At 44.2% G+C, this 20,352-nt stretch overlaps 1 protein-coding gene across 1 annotated transcript in view; it reads right to left on the reverse strand.

The window, feature by feature from the left end:
• Nucleotides 1-8,588: 8,588 nt before the first annotated feature.
• Nucleotides 8,589-20,352, reverse strand: part of LOC149352723 (large neutral amino acids transporter small subunit 2-like) — a 93,450-nt gene continuing 81,686 nt past the window's right edge. The window contains exon 11 of the transcript XR_016290840.1: nucleotides 8,589-8,690. The gene's annotated coding sequence lies outside the window, so the exon portion shown is untranslated. The remainder of the gene's footprint in view (nucleotides 8,691-20,352) is intronic.

Here is a 20,352-nt window from a genome sequence, read left to right on the forward strand (position 1 = left end):
TCCCAAATATTCAAGCTGCTCTTCCAAAACTGCAATTTTCTTTTTTGGATGAAAGCAAGGGTTGGAACCACTTAATTTTATAATGTACCCTAAATTATTTTAAAAGTTTCTTAAATTATGTCAGTGAGGCAATTGCGGTGCTCATTACTTCGATGTTTATTCACTGCCACCTGGTACGAGCCTAATTATTTTAAAATCAATACTGCAAGATTTCGTCGGCACTTCCTTTCCCACTTGACTCCACGTTAGGAAACTATACGCGGTTCCATGTTTGCCCAGCTTACCTTTTATTTCATCAGAGAGTACGCGAGTTGTAAATACGTTTTGCTCGTCTTCAAAAGTAATGGGGACGTGAGCACATTCAGCCCTTGAGATCCCATCCTTTTGTGCTCAGAAATTCGGCGAGGCCGCAGCGACCGTGATGTCTCCCCAGCGGCGACATCACCGGCTTTCACAGCAGCGGTATTCATTGTGTACATGTGTATAGGCGACTCTCTTCAATGTTTGCTTCTGCTTGTAAATTTCTCATAGTTTGCTTGTGAATAACCAGCCAAGTGTTTGCGTAAAGGCACGAGGTTCGATGCACCACTGCTTACCGCGTCCTTTATTTGTTAGTGCTTCGCTTGCCGCAGGTCTAGCCGCACTTGTTTTCACCAGCTTAATCACTTCGCGCATGTGAATTTTTTGTTCATTTCTTGCTTAATTCATTTTTTTTTATTTTTTGCAGCACACTGCAGTCATAGAAAAATAAAGAACTACGCAGTCTCGCGGCCTTAGGCCTGAGCCTTACTGCTGAACAACCAGAACCAATGCGGAAGGGCTGCCGCCGTTTTCTGAGCGGGAAGAAAAACATTGATTGCTTTCTCCAAGAAGCGAGCCGGCCGTTTTTCCTGTCGGTTAGGGAACTGCTTCGGATGAGTATACTGTTCCGCTTCACTAGCACCTCAGGCCCGGTGCAAGCCGGGAAGTTTAGGTTTCCGACCTACTTGGCTCCTTGAAAAACGCAAAATCAGGTTATTTTCAGTACCTATCGCCGCGAGGCTAATTAAAACCGCCGTATAAAATGCGCCGGTCCTCAGTGTCCTGCACTGCTTCACTGTGCGCGCAAGCCTCGTAAGCGAAGCCTGTGTATATATGTTCATGTATTATTCACACCTTGCTTTCCGGCGTACTTCATTCTGCTCTCAGACGCCGAGTGATGCTTTTGTGTGTCTGCGAGCGGGCGTTGCTCGCAGTGCCATAACGCCGTTATGGTGCAAGCCATGTCTCGAATAGGTTAACACGTTAGCTGCGGTCGTCCTTGTGCTGTGTGCGTACGCGCGTGTTTGTGACGAGCGGTCGAGCGCTCAGCGTCGCACTAACTCCTTGGCACTCGAAACGTAGTTTCAAGCGTGCACGTGTGTCATCTGGTCTGTGATTTGGTATTTAATATTTCTGCTACCCTCTGTATAAAGTGCGCGTTTTGTTCAAAGAAATAAAAGAAGTGTTATTTGTGCAGTGCAATATGTCTGGAGTTCAGTGTGTTTCAGTGCGAAAGCACTACTTAACGGGGTCAAACCCGACCAAGAATCTTGTGTGAAGCATGGGAGTAACTCGGCTAAGCTCGGGTAAGTTCGGAGGATCGCCGCGTCAGATGTACGTGCTGTCAAGTCTATCTAGAAACTGACACAAGTCATGCATGTGAAGTCGGAAGTAAACTCTAAGGGAACAACAATGTTTCTGCGCCAGTACAGCACCACGTACTGAGCCTACGGCCCCAATTCTAGTGGTCACCAAGTACGTGCTTTCCAATTACATTAGAAGAGCTTGTTAAAAAAATAACTGAAAACAAATAAGATTATTCACGCACAACGATTTCTGGTAATAAGTCAGTCAAAAGTGACCGAAATAACGGCGATATTAACGATGAAAAAGCAACCGAATCGAAAGAAGATCTTCCGACGAACAGAGATTTTTGCGAATGATCCACATGTGTTTTTCTTACCTGTCATAAGCGTATGAATGCAAAAATGCTATTTACTTCTTTGCAAGAACCTCTAAGAAAATTGTTGCGACTATTCGCAACCCGTAGAAAGTCAAACCCTTGCCCCCTACCTCCTGAATTCTTACACTGCACCCAGAAAAGTTACATCACACAGGTTCTGGGCTTACAACACCGGAGAAACGACGAGGCAGACACGACTAATGTGACTTCTTACGTTTTATCCCATTCAAGATAATGCGATGACAAGCTTCGATAGCAAAAAGCGCGACTTTCGAGGCGTCCAACTTGGATGACTGATATCACCTATGGCGCAAGGAGCGATAGTGTGCATTATTTCGCCGCGAGAGCAATGTGCCGCAGAAGTATGCAAGCTTCAAGCTTCAAGCTTCAATCACTGCTGACTCTTTTGCCCGTTTGTCTCCTCCTCATGCGGGCCCGGTTAGCCTCCTTGCCTTTCCTTTCGCACTCCTTTTTTCTTATTTGCGCACGTTAACAGTACGCAGATAACTTCTAACGATACGTACAAATATGTCGGCTTTTTTAATCAGAAAGAAAATTTACGTGAACTCAGTGTTTGGTACTGAGAAGGCAATGCTCTCTTTCTTACGTGGGACCGCGCCTGTAAAGCTTTGGCGTTTTAACGCTTTAGTCAGGCACAAAAACCAGAGAATGCATGCTCGCCATGGGTAACCCAGGTAAGGTTACATCAACAGATTTTTTTTAGCTTATTTCTGAATTTCCGGGCGATCCACATTGTTTCGAAGTATTGCCTCCATTCCTGCATATCATTGATGAAACATCTTAAATTTCTGCTAACTTTAAGGCGCAAGTTCCTCGTACTCAGGAATTTTGGACGAGCACATTTTTTCACGGGAAAGTTATTTATGAACGAAATTTTTTGCATACCGTAAGGATTGTACAATAGCAGTCGATATATCCACAGATTGTATTTTTATGCTCTTTAATGCCACCCAACTTCTTTCGACACAGCTTATATTTCAAGAAAGCGCGCAGGTGAACACTGCGCAGCACGATTCGTTTTGCGTAAGCAGATGAATCGATGAAATGCTCACGTGAGGAACCGAAATGTCGCGTACGCGTCATGCAGCGTGAAACACAATAGGTGGTGTATGATACTCCACTGCCAAGTCGCAGCCGTCTCGCTGAGGACACAATCAACGCAACTACGCACTAGAGCACTGCACGGGCCTCATTCCGAGGCCCGAGACCTTAAGCCCGAGCCCGGCCCAGGCCCGCGGCTTCAAGCCCGGGCCCGGCCCAGGCCCGCTAAATTATCGCTCTAGCGAGCCCGGCCCGTGAATCCAGGAGTGAAGCCCAGCCCGGGCCTGGCCCGGCCTATTTCACAGTAACAATTGCTCACTCTGAGCAAGCAGGACTGCTTCTACACCGATAAGGAACCGGCCGACAAAGGTTCTGAAACCGCAGTTTAGCTTGCCGAAAGTTCATTCTTTTTAACCCAGAAGGAAGTGATTAAGAGCAGTGTCCTCCAGGCACGTCTTTTGGACAGTGATCTCTTGTAGGTGGGCAAAGATAAACTCGGAAGTTCCGAGAGCCAAATAAAAAGGGCTGCGTACGCGCGTTATAGACCACTTTGCGTTCCCCCATCATTTTAATCAGTTATGTATTGCGGCCCGCGAAGTATAAACATTAAAGCTGCCCAGCGAGCAGTGGGATGACATTTCTTTTAGTGAACGCAAACTCACAGTTCGCACTCATAGCCGAACAGGTCGCCTTTCAGCACAACTGAAAAGCTAAAAGGCTTGAGTATTTCACGGTGTGTGTGTGAAGACCATAAGCGTCCTAAACTAATATGTTCTTCCCGAATGCATTTCTAATAGTGTATAGGTATGTTTTGGGATGACGAACGATCAATGGCCCAGACCGGTTGAATTTTACTCTTACTGGTGGAGCAGAAGACAACGCACGAACCACGTGATAACTGACAGGGCAAACACTTGTTATGACAGCCAGGCTGAGGAAGCGAGGAGGGATAGGGGTGGTTATGAGACGAGATTGACAAACACTTGTGAGCTTTCGTGGCTATTTCATTCACGAGAGGTTCCGGTCAGCAGAAAAAAAAGAAAACCAAACGCACTTTAGTTTGTAAATTTTCTCACATGAGAAAAATATAGCTATAAAATAAAAGCTATGTTTTGGGGGCTTAAGAGCCCAAGGAGACTCAGGCTGTGAGAGACACCGAAGCAGAGGGCACCGGATCATTTCGACCACCTGGGTTTCTTAAACGAGCAATGATACTACAAGTACATGGCTATCATGCTTCCCGCCTGAATAGAAATGCGGCCGCCGAGGCTAGGAGCCAACCCTCGTTCCCCGGCTAAGCAATCAAGCGTTTAGACCACTAAGCCACCGCGGCGTGGAAATAAGGAAATAAATAAGTCAATGAATAAAAGCTTAGTTTTTTTCTCAGCGCGTACTATAACTCGTAGCTCATCCGTGTCGCTGCTCCCATGTCGCAGTTGTGTACTTCACTCTGCAATAGTGAATGAAATGTCTCACTATAGCCGTTTCTGTACGGATCCAAGCCCGGCTCGGGTCCGCAGCTTTAACCCCGAGCCCGGCCCAGGCCCGGCAAAACAGATCATGTCCCAGCCCGGCCCGGCCCGCGGGCCGGGCCAGGCCCGGGCTTTTGGGCCGGCCCGAGCCCGTGCAGTGCACTACTACGCACTAAATTTTCAGAAGTTGCTCTTTCGAGCAACACGGCGTTACCCGAGCCGTGCGCCACCCGCGCCCCGAAGCTCGGAGGAGAAGGAACAAGGCGAGGAGAAGGAAACAACAGAGGAGGAGCGGCGAGCCAACTTCCAAAAAGTGACGTCATGGCCTCTCCTTAGTTCTTTCCTTCCTCCACGGAATGTTCTGCCTTTTTTTATTTTCTTTCTTGTTTATCAGCAGAGCTGGAAGCCACGTGCAGTGAGTTATGAAAATCTTCATTGACGCTATGGCACTTGAAGAAAAGTCTGCCCTCTTGTCCACTTCCATCTCCATTTTGAAAGCAGGAATGTCCATAGCTACCACAAAATACTAACGCCTCCGTCAGTTTCTTCAACGCTGGTTTCATCTCCACCGCCACGCGTTAAGCTTGTCGCTGCATTGCTCAACGATGTGGCGCAGACTTCATTAGAGCTTGATTCTATTCAAGACTTTTAATTACAGTATCTCGGCAGACATGAAACTCATTCCGTTGTATTATAAAGGTAGCGAAAAGCGAGCGCACCACATCCACTACCACCGATGTCGACTGCGTCGGAGCATGCTGCTTTCAATCGCTTCGAAAACGCGTTCGTACTAACTAGGTAGCCACGGTTATTCATAGGCCCAGCAGAACTGGCGTAGGTAACTTCCCGTGATACTTGTGGTCGAGCTCATTCAGGGCGGTAACGGCATGGGAGAAGCAAGCCGCCTTTCGATGCAGGCGCCCACCATGCAGGCTCACACCTAGGCTTACATTCCGTCCCTGAAAAAAATGCCACAACTGGTAGCTTTCCTAGTAGAAGAAGACCAGGCTCGCGGGCTTAGGTCAAGGAAGAAGAGGATAATCCACACAATAATGAAGCGCGGCCCATGACTGCCCGCGTTGCCCGCGCCCATGTCGCATGCCAGCAATCGTGCCAATAGACAAGGACGATGAAGGAAATTACTGTGCGTGTGGGCTACTGCGCGTGGCTCTATCGGTTGAAGGCAGTGGCAGAATGGTAATTAAATGGGTGTCAAACACTACTGTGTGCTCAATTCAGTTGCCGTCTTTAAAGGCAGGAGTTGAGCTACTGACCGGGAAAATCCATTCCGGTCCTCAAGAAAAGAGAGATTAAAAGAAAAAGACAGAAGTGCTGCCGTGACAACAAGATCCAGAAGTTACTTCCGCAGTGCGGGAAATCCAGTACGGCAGCATGTGCATGTGGGATACTAGCATTGGTCCTTTCTCCAAATGACAATGGCATGCAGGGTTTCGGGTAGTACGTTAAATAAACGATGTTTTTGGTTATTTATTCAACAATCTTGTCAACATTCTTACCATGCTCCTTACAAAGACGGTGATGAAGAAAATCAAATTTCAAATAAAAAAAATAATATTCACAAACACTGAATACATCACCATTCTGTAAAACGGTACATTCGGGGAAATGATCATCCAGAGTTCGTTCGAATCCAGGCAGATCACTATATTTCACAACAAACAGTGGCAATATATTCGACATCATCAGTAATCTGAGGGAAGAAGAATGATGCAAAGTATCACTTCGTGCGCTGCAGGGCTGGATAACCTGGTTATGGTTTGTTATAGGGCTTCGTTTTCAAGGTGTTGGTATGCTTGTTTCTTTCCTGATATTCGTTTGTCTTTGGAGAATCTGTAATAGCTCCAATCGACATTTTTGTCTACATGCTTCTAACAGGTGTAGGTTATAGGAACATAAGATTTCCTGACTGAGTCTGCCCTTCGATATCGGGAGAAGATAAAGCGTACTGCGTACCTCTATATTCTATTTTTTTTTTATAATTATGATGACGGCTCCATACAACTGGCCCGCATTCAAGAATTGGCCTTGCCGTAGTTTTGTAAGCAATTAGTCTTACATCCTTTGTAGCATGCTCCATTCTTTTTCCTCAGGAAACATAACCTTGGGTACGCTTTCGATCCTACATCGCCTGTATGTGTGCTGAAATTGAAATTTTGTGCTATTGTTATTCCTAAATATTTAAACTGTCTTGTATGTACCAAACACTTGTCACCAATAAAACGTGAAAACTAAAGAACGCTTTTTTTTTATGTGGGTCAATGCATATTTCGAATAATTTAATTGCATGCTCCTTTTTTCTACCATTCGCTTTAGGCCTGCAAACATTTGTTAGTTTTAAGCTGGACACCCATGTTTCTAACTGTACAATAAATTGAATAGTCATCTTCGAACGTATTTAATCGTACACCTAGTTCTATGACAGCACAGATATCATCAATATAATATGCACCAAAAATAATAACAGTCTCAGTACAGAACCCTGTAGGAGTCCAGAAAGCCCTGCGAGTGAGCCGAAAACACGACCGTCCATTATGACTACCTGGTTGTTATTCGTTAAGTATATTTGAATCCATTTATTATAGCTGAATTAATTCCGGTTCTCTGCAGGTTAACATCAGTTTATTCTGCGGAACCTTATCATACTGAAAACTGCGCAAAAAAAAACGAAGACACAGAACGAGAAGGCACGACACGGGCGCAGTACAGATATTAAAGCCGTCAACACCGCTGGGTTACGAAGATTAAATTCTACACACGGAAAAGAGCCCATTGAACAAGAAATGTAGTTAATAAGAACGGTAAACTGGGCTAGTTGGTAGGAATTCATACTGAAAACTGCGCAAAAAAAACGAAGACACAGAACGAGAAGGCACGACACGGGCGCAGTTCTCGTTCTGTGTCTTCGTTTTTTTTTGCGCAGTTTTCAGTATGAATTCCTACCAACTAGCCCAGTTTACTGTTCTTATGAACCTTATCAAAAGCTTTCGAAAAATCTAAAGCTATTACGTCGATTTGCTGTTTCCCATAAACTGCCATTGAGAAACCATGAGTTGTCTCTACTAGTTGCGTAGTAGTGGAAAGGTCTCTTCTGAATCCGTGGTGGGGGGGGGGTAAAGTAAACAATCAGCATCTAAGAAGCGAAAGATATGCTTAGCAGTTATCTGCTCCACGAGTTTAGAAGAAATGTATGTAAGAGATATTAGTCGATAATAACTTACTAGTGCCGCCGCGGTGGCTCAGTGGTTATGGTGCTCGGCTGCTGACCAGAAAGATGCGAGTTCGATCCCGGCCTTGGCGGCCGAATTTCGATAGAGGCGAAATACTAGGCGCCCGTGTACTGTACGATGTCCGCGCATATTAAAGAACCCCAGGTGGTAGAAATTTCCTGAGCCCTCCACTACGGCGCCCCTCATAGCCTGAGAGACTTCGGGACGTTAAATCTTCATAAATGAAACCTAATGACTTACTAGTGCTTGGTTACCACCTTTAAACACCACAAATACTACTGCACTGCGCCAATCTTGCGGTATACATTAAGTATGCAGATATCTTGCGACTATAACTATTAGGTATTGCGATGCCCATTAGACATATCTCCGGAGAAAGTGGCTTTGTATGTCACCTGGTCCGTTATTTTTTTTTTTTCATCTAAATTCAGGAGCTCCTGGAACACGCCCTCCTGGGTGATAATAATGTAATCCATATGGCTAAGCAACAAGCGTTCTAGACTGGGCTCTACGTTGTCAGATTTGGTCGCTGTGAATACGGGCTGAAAGATGTGATTAAAGGTATCTGCAATGTCTTCCTTCTTTCTCAGAGCACGATCTTCTTTTTCTACCACCTGTACTTCTTCCTAACCCTAAAGTATCACCAAAACTTTCACGGTGATGCTCAGAGAAAGCGGCTAGGCGTTTCATCGAAGAACTTTTATTTTAAGTTGTTTCAATGCTTGCTTCAGCTCAAATCAAGGTCGCGAAATTTGAGTAGGTTTATTTTTCTTTTTACACAATCTTTTTATTTTCCTTTTCACACGAATTATACCCCTTGTGATCCAGGTGCTGCGATGCATCGTCTTCTTTACACGAGCTGAGACATACCAGTCTTCACAGTGCTGTATACATACCCAGAAATTCTGGACAATTCTGGAAATTCTGGAAATTAAACGAGAAGTTGGTTAGAACGCAATTTTTTTCGTATCGTAAAAATTCAACATAACAATTAATGTGTCGGCAGAGGTCCTCTCATTAGGCTTAAGTTTCTCTTTATTAACGCTTTTGCCATCCTCAAAAACGTTCCCCATTGTTTTTTTTTATGGCAGCCTTAACCGGGCGAAGGACAAACCACAAAAGAAAGATATTGCTACGCATCGGAAGGTTGGACAGTTACCTTCAGTACTTCCATAACCGCATCTTACAATATTTCGCAGTTGCCTCACAATTGAAAATCCTGTGGTTGTATTTTAAAGCGCTGCCACAAGTGTTCTACTGTGTATGGATCGTAGTTAATTTCAAAATCACCAAAGGCGGATAACAGGTAAATTATGGAACTGTCATCCGGACATCCCTTAATGCGCTCAGAGATGTAGGCCCTCGAATATTCACTAGCTACTACTGGTATTGTAAAAACAATCATATTGTAGTCAGAGATACCATCTTCTGCAGTAACCGTGTATGCATCTATTTTATTTGACAGGAACACCATGTTAAACATGATCATGATTTGGGTGTTATTCTTGCGTCCTGTTGTGAACAGTTGAACACAACGTTAACGTTATCAATCGGTTCGTCAAAAATACACCTCTCCTCTTCCGTTAAAAGCCTTGGTGTCACATTTCACGAGAACTTATCATGGGATCTTCATGTTGATAATACAGCTGCTAAAATTTCAAGAGTAGTAAGTATCCTGGCCAAGTTTCGGTACTACTTTCCACAATGCTTAAAAAAACTTTTATACGACTCTTTGTTCGCCAGTGTGTTGCAGTTCGTGCAATTAACAACATTCCAAATGATGCACACATCAAACCTTGTGTTGGAGGCATTACACATTGTACTTATTGTGCAATTGTACTCTGTCCTGCTGCGCAAAAAGTACACATCAAATATTAATCAAGGAACTGCATTTCTTGCTGATTTGTTTTGACTAATATGCAGAGAAAGCCCCCAGAATACGCGCATTGGAGACAATTGGTATTTACCGCGAACGCGAACTAACTACGGCAGACAAATGCTGTCCTATAATATGCCGTTCATTCTAAACAATTGTGAAAAGCTGTAATTAGTGAAGAGTAACAACATATCGTTTCTTTCTTTACTGTACTAACTATGCCTGCTGGTGTGCCTTCCCTCTTGACATGAATGTTTGATGGTTATGTCCTTACTGATGTCCTGAACATGTTTATTTCGATGCAATGTGCTTTTCATTTAAATATGTCACAGGCATACCGTGTACTGTAGCATTGTGTGATTGTGGATTTTTGTGCTCAATGAAGCTGCTGTAGGGGGCGGGGACCTCCGTCAAGCCTATATAGGCTTTGTCCCGCTCCTCACATCCTTGATGTGAAATAAAACCTGATTGATTGATTCTTGCAGGTGGGCATAATATCGAATCGTTTTTCTTGGCTTCATGGATCAGTGGCAACACAAGGCGGGCTTTGCCATTTTATGCCACTATTAGCCTCGAGCTTGATTTGACATTTGTACATAAAAATGCGTTTAGCTCTTTCAGGAACTCACCTTGAGAGCTAGAAAGAGGCTTAAAAATAAAGGGCGGGAGAGGTCCGCACAAGTTTTGTGTACGCATTGAAAACTCAATCCTCATGTTCTCCGGATATAAATTTTAAATGTCCAAACACAATTTTCACTGATGATACCATATTTCTCTCAAGCTTTCTCTCCTTTGGGGCGCGAGCGCTGGTACGTGAGCGTTTTTCTTTATTGTAGTCGTTTCTATGAACCAGTATACCCAAAAGCAAGAACTTACCTTTTTGAAAGAAATCTCAGCAGCATTACTCAATTCTGATGAGGGTGAGAAGCCCATTGAAAGCCCAGTTCTTATATTCAGCTGCCATTGTTTTTCTCGCAGAATAAAATATGGCCTTCTGTTTTAAGCTTAAAGCGCTAGTTACCTCATGACTTCGTGGCTACAAAACATCGTGAAGTACGCGAAGAGCCTCATTTTGTATATGCAGTAATTAACGAGCACTAAGAATTGAGAAGCACTGTGCGGTACACAGAAGCCTTAACTAAGCTCTAAATGTCCGTTAAACTTGAACAGAAGGAATATAGTGTGGAGGAGCACTGCTGAATCCGGTTCACAAAAAGGCCAAAAAAAAATATGCAAGGAGTAAGCCTAACAACCACGAAAAAAAAAACTCTTATAGTTTCTGGGAGCACAAAATACCATCATTGTCTAGAAAATCAGACTAGTAGTTGATACGAAGATGAAGTTTTTGCTGGGCTCTTATAAATTTCTTTTGCGTGTCTGGCGGGAAGCAATTGAAACCATGAGGGTGAAGAAGCTTGAATATGAACACCGCACTGGTATTCCGGTAAGCGTTCCGGAAAGGTCCTAACTTCGCGCACGTGGAAACTGTTCGTCTCATTATTGCAATAACGGATTAATGCGCTAACTGCGCGGGACTGATATATACAATTGATTATCCCTTGACAAGAAATAGATGCTGTCCTTCTAAACTTAATAGGCAGGCTGAAATACCATCACGAAATACAAACGACTTCTTCAGGCCTGGTATACTTTATTCTCTTTCAACGTTTGAAATACATAGAGCACTTGTGTCATGGTAATAAACAAATAAATGCAGCAATTTACACACGGGACATAAAACACTGTCTTATGTAGCTAACAGTGTGCAACACTGAAGTATGAGACATTTCTTGCGACAACAATATTGTGATACCCCTTAAATGGAACAAATCATACGCAGTGGTAAAGCGCTCCTCAGAAAAAAAAGAACTTTCCGAGCAACGAGCCAGCCATGTCGGCCGTCAGACTGCACAAATTCTTCAGTCACTGCTGACAAGAAAATTTTTCCAATTATCCCAGTGATATTTATTTTTTTTCTTTTTTTGAATATCTGTCGGCATCACCTCCCACAAAAGTGCACATCACAGATTTAGAGCACAAAGCGAACGACGACGAAAACTACATTATAAGTTCAGTTGTCTTTAGTGTGTAAACGGTGTGACCACCACCATGGGTGCGACTAATAATGACATTTACCTCAAAGAGGGAGAAAGAAGTTAAGCTTTGTACGGAAAAGAAAAGTTTTGTAAGAAGATTGCTCCAACCTGTGCCATAACAAGCTCAAGACCTGGAATGTTAAAAATGTCGCAATAATCACTGATAAGCGTTGTTCTTGTCGTTTACGATAACCAGTAAGTGTGAAACCATACTGCCAAACATAAAGACCTTAATATCTCCGCCTGTCAGAATCCATTGCCACCATTTTTTTCTCACCGCCGGAGCAATCCTAAAAACTGACCCCTTTCAAACGTCATCATACTTATGCGATTATTAATTGTAGTTGACATAGCGTATCAAAATCGCAACATAGAAACAATGCAATATCACAAAGTATATGCCCTAATGTTTGCTTGTTTATTCTAAAGAGGTACTGAAAGGCATCAGATCTTTCCTTTCTTCTTTTTATGAACCATTAAAGGCAAGACGTCAGAGAAGAAACATCTAAGGGATGACAGCAAGTACTACCTCCGAGTGCTTGTCCACATTTTCAGCACAGCTAGTACTGCGATTCAGCACAGCATTCAGTTTTCCTGAGAGCCGCGGAAGGTACTGGGAATGTCATGCAGCTGCTGCTGACTGATGATACGGAAATGGTTTTGAAAACATGAAGTACAGAAAACAAAATAAATGCTGTCAGGTGAATGATGGAAAGCAAAATGTTCCAAAGGAATGAGGTACACAAAAAACAATAAATGCGGTCATAGAAGCAAGAATCAAACTTCAGACACACGTTGCATCTGTCTCAATTATCTAGGCATGTCAAGCTTAGCTTTCCGGCCAATAACAAGGTGCACTAACCTACATTGTGAAATAATCATGTTCAATACAGTCACCCATTATGCGGCATTGGGATGCATATTCTGCACGCCTGCAATAATTTGTCACTGCTGGAATAATTACACGTTTTGGAGCTGGAAACAGAATCCTAATCCTTGCCTTGAGAATCCGATGCCAAGGACTGTTACTCACTCAACCCGACCATTATCTAAGAGACTATCAATATTCGTCCACGCCAAATTCTTTGCGATATGCACGAAATGATGCCGCGCACATCGACAGTATAAAACGCACTCGGCGGCGAGTTGGGTTAGCTAGACAAAGAACTCCTCCCTGCAAGCATAATCAGCATTTTCTGCTGATTTCAGCAGCAAAGTCATAAAGTTCCAGAGGCGACAGTGAAAAGAGCAAGAGTGCCGGCTTTTTGCATTGGGCTGCTGACTTTCGTATGATATAATACGGAGCGTTCGCATGTTGTGTCGCACTCCTATGCATCATGGCCGTTCTAATTTTGATACAGCAGTTTAGCTAGCAATATCTTGCTCGCAAAGAACACAGGACATGGAACGGGAACAAAGTGCAAAAGCACTGCCCAAAGGAACGCTGGAGCCGCTTATCGCTCATCGCAGCAGCGCGCTAGTTACTTCACGCCACTTTCAACTGCAACACGGAGGTATACCTTACTCGTACATGCTGAACATGATCTACTGCCATGATCATTTCTTTATAGAGCCTCTGAGAACCATGTTCCATTTGCACTGAAATGCAGGCACAGGTAGATCGTTGTTGTCCAACTTGACGGATGCCGTTTTCATTACTACTGCGCATGGCACACTCTCTAAAATAAAAGGAGATATAATGTATCCTCAATGTCCCCGGCAGAATACCCTCAAACGATCTCAACATTCGACGGAAAAGCACCAGTATTTCATCCGCTATGGTTATAGCACGTTCATTGCTTTTAACTAACTTTATATATGGTCATGATAAACAGTGTCGTTAAGATGCGTCATTGGCCAAAAGGGGCCATAAAATGCGACGTCACATAAGCGGGGCAGTAAGAATTTTTTTTTTTGAAGAACCTAAGGTTCGCTTTGCTCTTGGTGCCAGGCCAGCTGAAAAAACTGTCATTTATGCAAGATTGGTCATATCAAGATTGAAGAAAACAAAAAGGTTCAAGGCAGCTTTTCAGCCCACTTCCATTCATTACTTAAGAGACACATTCGAAAACAAGAGCCACAAATAATCCATTAGAAAAAGTGAAACATTTTCAGAGTGCGCAGGTTCAAAAAACTTTTGTAGAGACACTTGCTCCACTGCACACAAGTTTTGTGGCTTCAAGTACAGAAAAAACCAGCACAAAGCAACAAACAGCAAAGTCATGTTATCATCAGAAAACGTGCAGCTCCAGCGAGCCTATAAAAATGCATTACAAAACTAATTTTGGCACTTGTATTCCGTGGTTCAATCAACACAATATATTGTCATCGAAAGTGTGTTTCCACAAGTAGTACTCTGTCGAGTTTCAAATCCTGCTTCACAAGCCTTAAAATTGCTAGTTGCATCCAATTGATTCAATTGCATTCTCGTCAACAAGGTCAAAGCAGCTGATAGCTTTGAGTCTGCGTACAAAGTAAAAAACATGCCTTCAGCTCAGATGATAAGTTACCATGTTTTCCTAGCTGCCTATTTTTCAGAGGACTTTCAGAAAGAAGGCCTGCCATGCCAGCAGGAGCTTAGAGTCTCAACCTAGAAGTTTCTCCAGGCGCGAACTCTGGTATTCCATGCACGTGTAAAAATCCTGCCACAGGACAGGCTTATAAACATGGTTCCCAAATATACTTTTTTCCAATTCTCCAGTTTCTATAAGCGCTGGTAGACAAAACAAAACCACTGTCAGGTTAAGCCGCGATGAACTCCTCAATGCGTGGGTTCATTTGCTACTGTTATGACACAAAGCAAGAAACCTGCAAGTTTGAAGCACACTAACTGCTCAACAAACCTCAGCAAAACAAACATGATGAGCTGGAGAGTGAGGAAGGGTTACAGAGCCACGATTGTGAAGTGGCGTAGTGTTTAATAATTCACGCAGGTAAGAAAAGAAATACGCATCCCTAAAGAAGTGACTAACAATGCTTACCTTAACGTGCACTTTAGTTTACATTGCACCCTTTTTGAAACACCTTGCAATCTTATAGCCACACTCTTTCCTCCAACGCAAGACAGCAACAAAAAAAAACAAAGATTGGTTTCCGGTTTATGGGGGTTTAACGTCCCAAAGCGACACAGGCTACAATTTCACGGGCGCCTTTACATGATAGCTGAAGCACACGAGGTATCAAAGGACTCTTCCGCCCGAACCACCACATTCAAGCGGCGCCACACGTGCTCAAACGAGCCGCAGCACATTGGAGAGAGTAGCATAACGGAGTTCCGCTTTACAAGCTCGACACGACTGAACAGCGGCAATTCTGTACAGCGTAACAACGTGAAGAACAATAATTATTTCGAAACAGTTACTTTTTGGAAACGCCAGTGACGGTTCAAGGGCGAGTACGCTTCCTAAGGGAGGTAGGCCTTTGATGCAACCGTGCATCTCACTACGATGAGTAAAAAATGAAAAACCACTATATATGCTCTCTTTGCGAGTTGTTTTCGCGAAATAACTGGACTCCATACTGGAGCTTTACGCTCTACATACATATCCCCTTTCTTAACTTATTCCCAGCGTCATACTAGTCGAATAGAAAACAAGAAGAAAACCTCTTCAGCACCACATGGTCACAGAGCCAGGACGTGAGCTCAGCGCAAGGCTGAGTGGCTCTGACAAAGGCGGCTAGAATCAGGCAGTAACCAGGGCTTTCACGCCAATACACGAGAACCGTCGTAACCCGAACCTTTGTTGCGCCAAAAGTGCCACTGCACAGTACGAAAAGCACCTGAATACTCCGGTCGGCACATAAGTATGCGGAACTGATCATTAACAGCACGGGATTGGAAGAACGTGATTCTACTAGAAATCTAATCCCCGCGAATTCAATAGTCCATCAAAGCCTTACAGGAGCCATACACCCCACTATTGCGCTCTTTCCTACATTTCTTCCGTTCTTTCCTGTTTTTCTATTCTGTTTCGTCAGATTCACTTGTATCCCTCAAAGCATATCGAATGCTACCATTGGCCGGCCTCCTTATGCAAGCGACGGGGAGAGCGCGGTAAGAGATCCGCGGATTTTGAAAAAGAAATCATGCGCTCACTCACGATAGTAAAGCGTCAGAAGCATTGCACGGACAGAACTGAAGATGAAGGCCGTAATGTTGAAACAATGAACAATCGTCTCGCAGATATCATTACGGAGTGCGCCGTAGAAATAGGCGGTAGAATGGTTCGACAGGATACCGGGAAGGTATCTCAGAAGACTAAAGATATGATTAAGAAGCGGCAAAGCATGAGGACGTCTTACTCCATAGTCCAACACTAAAGCCAAACGGGCGAGTTGGTGGTACATATTGAAGGCCAACAGCGCAAACGACGCAGACAAAGTAGAAGAAAACACAGGACAAGCGCTGACTCACAACTGAAATTTATTCAAGGAAAGTAGTACATTTTATAGAAAAAGTGGCCAACTTATCAGCCAGTACACAAACAAAACCCATGTTTCTACGTGGCATCGAGGTATGCAACCTCACTGTCATATAATGAAATAGATGGCATACTGACTCATAACCTTTTTTTTTTTCCTCATGTGATATGCTTCCATAATCTTCTTCTACTTTGTCTGCGTCGTTTGCGCTGTTGGCCGTCAATTACTCCATAGATAGAATAGAACTAGTAGAGCTGTCGAAGTTAATAAATAAGCGCAAGGTAGCCGACATCAGGAAGTTTAACATGGAGAAAATCGAGCATGCTCTAAAGAGCGGAGGTAGCCTAAAAGTAGTGAAGAGAAAACTAAGCATAGGTAAAAACCAGATGTATGCGATAAGAGACAAAGAGGGCAATGTCATTAGCAATCTGGATAAGATAGTTGAATTAGCCGAAGAATTCTACACAAATCTATACAGTAGCGAATGTAATCATCAAGTTACTGATGGAGGCAGTCGAGCACAGCAATGGGACATCCTGCCAGTAACGAAGGAGGAAGTAAAGAAAGCCTTAGGCAAAGAGGGAAAGCAGCTGGTGAGGATCAGGTAACAGCAGATTTGTTGAAGGACGGAGGAGAGATTGTGTTACAAAAACTAGCCACCCTGTATACGCAATGCTTTGTGACCTCGAGAGTACCAGGAGCTTGGAAGAACGCTAACATTATCTTAATTCATAAGGAAGGAGACGTCAAGGACGTGAAGAATTACAGACCGTTAGCTTACTGTCAGTTGTCTACAAGATATTTACTAAGGTTATCGCTAATAGGGTCAGGACAACCTTAGACTTCAATCAACCAAATGATTAGGCAGGCTTTTGTAAAGGATACTCGACAATAGACCATATTCACGCAATCAATCAGGGGATAGAGAAATGCACAGAATATAACGAGCGCCTATATATAGCGTTCATTGATTACGAGAAAGCATTCGACTCAGTAGAAACCCCAGCAGTCATGCAGGCATTGCGGAATCAGGGTGCAGAAGAGTGTTATGTGAAAATATTGGAAGATATTTATAACGATTGCACAGCTACCATAGTTCTCCATAAAGTAAGTAATAAAATTCCAATAAGGAAAGGTGTCAGGCAGGGAGACACGATCTCGCCTATGCTATTCACTGCCTGTTTACAGGAGGTATTCCGGGGCCTGAAATGGGAACAGTTGGGGATAAGAGTTAATGCAGAATACCTAAGTAATTTGCGATTCGCTGATGACATTGCCTTCCTAAGTCACTCAAGACATGAACTGCAAAGCATGATCAATAAATTAGACAGGCAGAGCAGAACGGTGGGGCTAAAAATTAACATGCAGAAAACCAAAGTAATGTTTAACAACCTAGCAAGGGAACAGCAGTTCGCAGTTGGTAGCCAGGTGCCGGGAGTAGTCAGAGAATATGTCTATTTAGGGCAGGTAGTGACACCTGATCCGGATCATGAGAGGGAAATAACTTGAAGAATAATAATGGGGTGGAGCGCATATGGCAGGTTCTCTCAGATCATGAATGGCAGCTTACCAATATCCCTCAAGAGAAAAGTATACAACAGTTGTATCTTACCGATACTCACCTATGGGGCAGAAACATGGAGGCGAACAAAGAGGGTTCAGCTTAAGTTAAGGACAACGCAGCGAGCTATGGAAAGAAAAATGACAGGTGTAACGTTAAGAGATCGGAAGCGGGCGGAGTGGGTGAGAGAACAAACGCACGTTAATGATATCCTAGTTGAAATCAAGAGGAAGAAGTGGGCTTGGGCAGGGCATGTAATGCGAGGGCAAGATAATCGCTGGTCCTTAGGGGCAACGGAGTGGATTCCAAGAGAAGTCAAGCGTAGCAGAGGGCGGCAGAAAGTTAGGTGGGCGGATGAGATTAAGAAATTTGCGGGAATATGGTGGCCGCAACTGGCGAAGGACAGGGTTAATTTGGAGGGATATGGGAGAGGCCTTTGCCCTGCAGAGGGCGTAGTCAGGCTGATGATGATGATGAAGAAGAAGCCATGCTACAAGGTTGCTATGTAAGGGGCCGAAAAAAGAGACTGTAAGGTTTGTGTGGAGAACGACTGTGAGCCAGTGTATGGGCAGAGTCGAGCAATCTGCAGTCTCAACAACTCAACAATTGCTTTAATGCGACTGCCACGCTTTTATACACGTCAGGTGAAAAGTGGAGGCCTGAAAGCATAAAGAAATAACTATTCGAAGATCGACTGGTCACAGTACTGAATTTCTCGGCAGCATAGCAAGGAAGTTTAACTCTACACGAAACTTTAAGGACCAGCCTCCACGGGTCTCTTCGAAACAACAAAGGAAACCGCTGCTTCGAAACCAACCAAACTTAATGGTAGGTGAAGTGCACGCCTATCACACAAGATTCAGAACAAGTACGTAATAACGTAAAAGTTACCAGCACTTACTATTGCCTTCCTGCGCGGATCCACCATTCCATCCATACATGTGCCACAATAATGCAACAATGAGTGCCAACAGTAATAAAAAAGTACCGTGCAGGCGTGCCTGCCAGCTAACGACTTTAGTACACCACGCGTCCGCACTGCTGAACCAACAGAAGCGTATTGTGACGACAGAACGCAGGAGCCTCCATACGAGAATTGGAAAACCGACGCTCTAGTTGTCAAGGCTACGCCGTACACATGAAATGTCGCTAATGTGGACAAAGCTCGATTTCTCTCGGAATGTTTCAGGGCGCTTGTGTTAAAAGCAAAAACTAATGGCGTACAATCGCATGAGCGCAACTTGCAAAATTTGTGCTCTCGGCGAGTTCAAGGCTACTCCCACTGGTGTCCTTTAGCGGTGCCAGTTTACAGGTTCTCTTTTGCAGGTGACGCGATGCTCGTGCGAACCGACGGCGACATCGGCGCTCACGTGCTGACGAAACAAGAGCGCTCGCCGGAAGTCGGCAGAGGGCTGTTTTGCAATCCGGAAAGTAGTGGCTGCAACTCGTCTACGAACTGCCTGCGTCACATTTGCGTGCTCCTCAACGGAAATCAGCATTCTATGGATCACATAACCGCTGTTTTTTTTTTCTTATGTGTGTCTGTCATTTCACCGAACAGCGCACCAACATATCGCTACTCGTGTGCTGGTAGCAATGCATAGTGGCGCGACTAGCAAAGGTGGGAAACATGCCCAGCCCAGGCATGTTCCTGCGGTCGCGTGGCCGGCGTGAGGAACAGCTGGAGGGACGCAGCCACTAAAGGATTAAAAAGCGTGTGGATGCATGCACAAGAACTGTACCTCTTTCAGCAATCTGCTCCCGATGTAAAGTTCAATCCAAGAGAGGAATAAGCCGGGCTAGTTGGTACATTCTTTATATAAAAACAGCGCAGCTGACGGGACCTGTGTTTGTGCAGCTGTGTTTGGGCGCTGTGCAGCCGCGCCTGTGTTTGTGTCTTCCCTTCTTGGTCCCGTCTGCTGCGTTGTTTTTATGCAAAGTTTAAGCAGCCCTAGAATGCGCTACACAGTTTTGGACAAGGCAGCGCGCTTCGAATGGTGCACCTATAGATCACAAGTTCTGGAGAAAATTCCTGCTTTTTAATTTCACGTTTCCTTATATACTGATAATTCTAAAATACCAACGCGCGCGGTGCATTTTCAATGCTGTTTGGAATATAATCCCTGCTTTCTTGCGACAACGGCTCCATCTGTTCTGCCAGTCTCTTAATATATACCAGGTGTTTTAGTGGAAGCGAACCAGAATGTTTGGTTTATTGGTTTATTGGGGTTTAACGTCCCAAATCGACTCAAGCTATGTGGGACGCCGTAGTGAAGGGCTCCGGAAATTTCGACCACCTGGGGTTCTTTAACGTGCACTGACATGGCACAGTACACGGACCTCTAGAATTTCGCCTCCATTGAAATTCGGCCGCCGCGGCCGGGATCGAACCCGCGTCCTTCGGGCCAGCAGCCGAGTGCCGTAACCACTGAGCCACCGCGGCGGGGTGAACCAGAATGTTTCTAAATAGGCTTTTTGAGGTATGAAGGCGGCCTCTGCGGCACAATAATACCTGAGTTGGCGGACATCAGCAAACATCTAAATAGTGTTAACTACATAGCCGCTTAACTAATTTCTGATAATTAACTTTTTAAATATAATAGGCTACTGTTTGCAATTACAGACTTGTAG

This window comes from Amblyomma mixtum, chromosome 3, assembly GCF_055824585.1.
Source record: "Amblyomma mixtum isolate Tamu chromosome 3, ASM5582458v1, whole genome shotgun sequence".
Lineage (NCBI taxonomy): Eukaryota > Metazoa > Arthropoda > Arachnida > Ixodida > Ixodidae > Amblyomma > Amblyomma mixtum.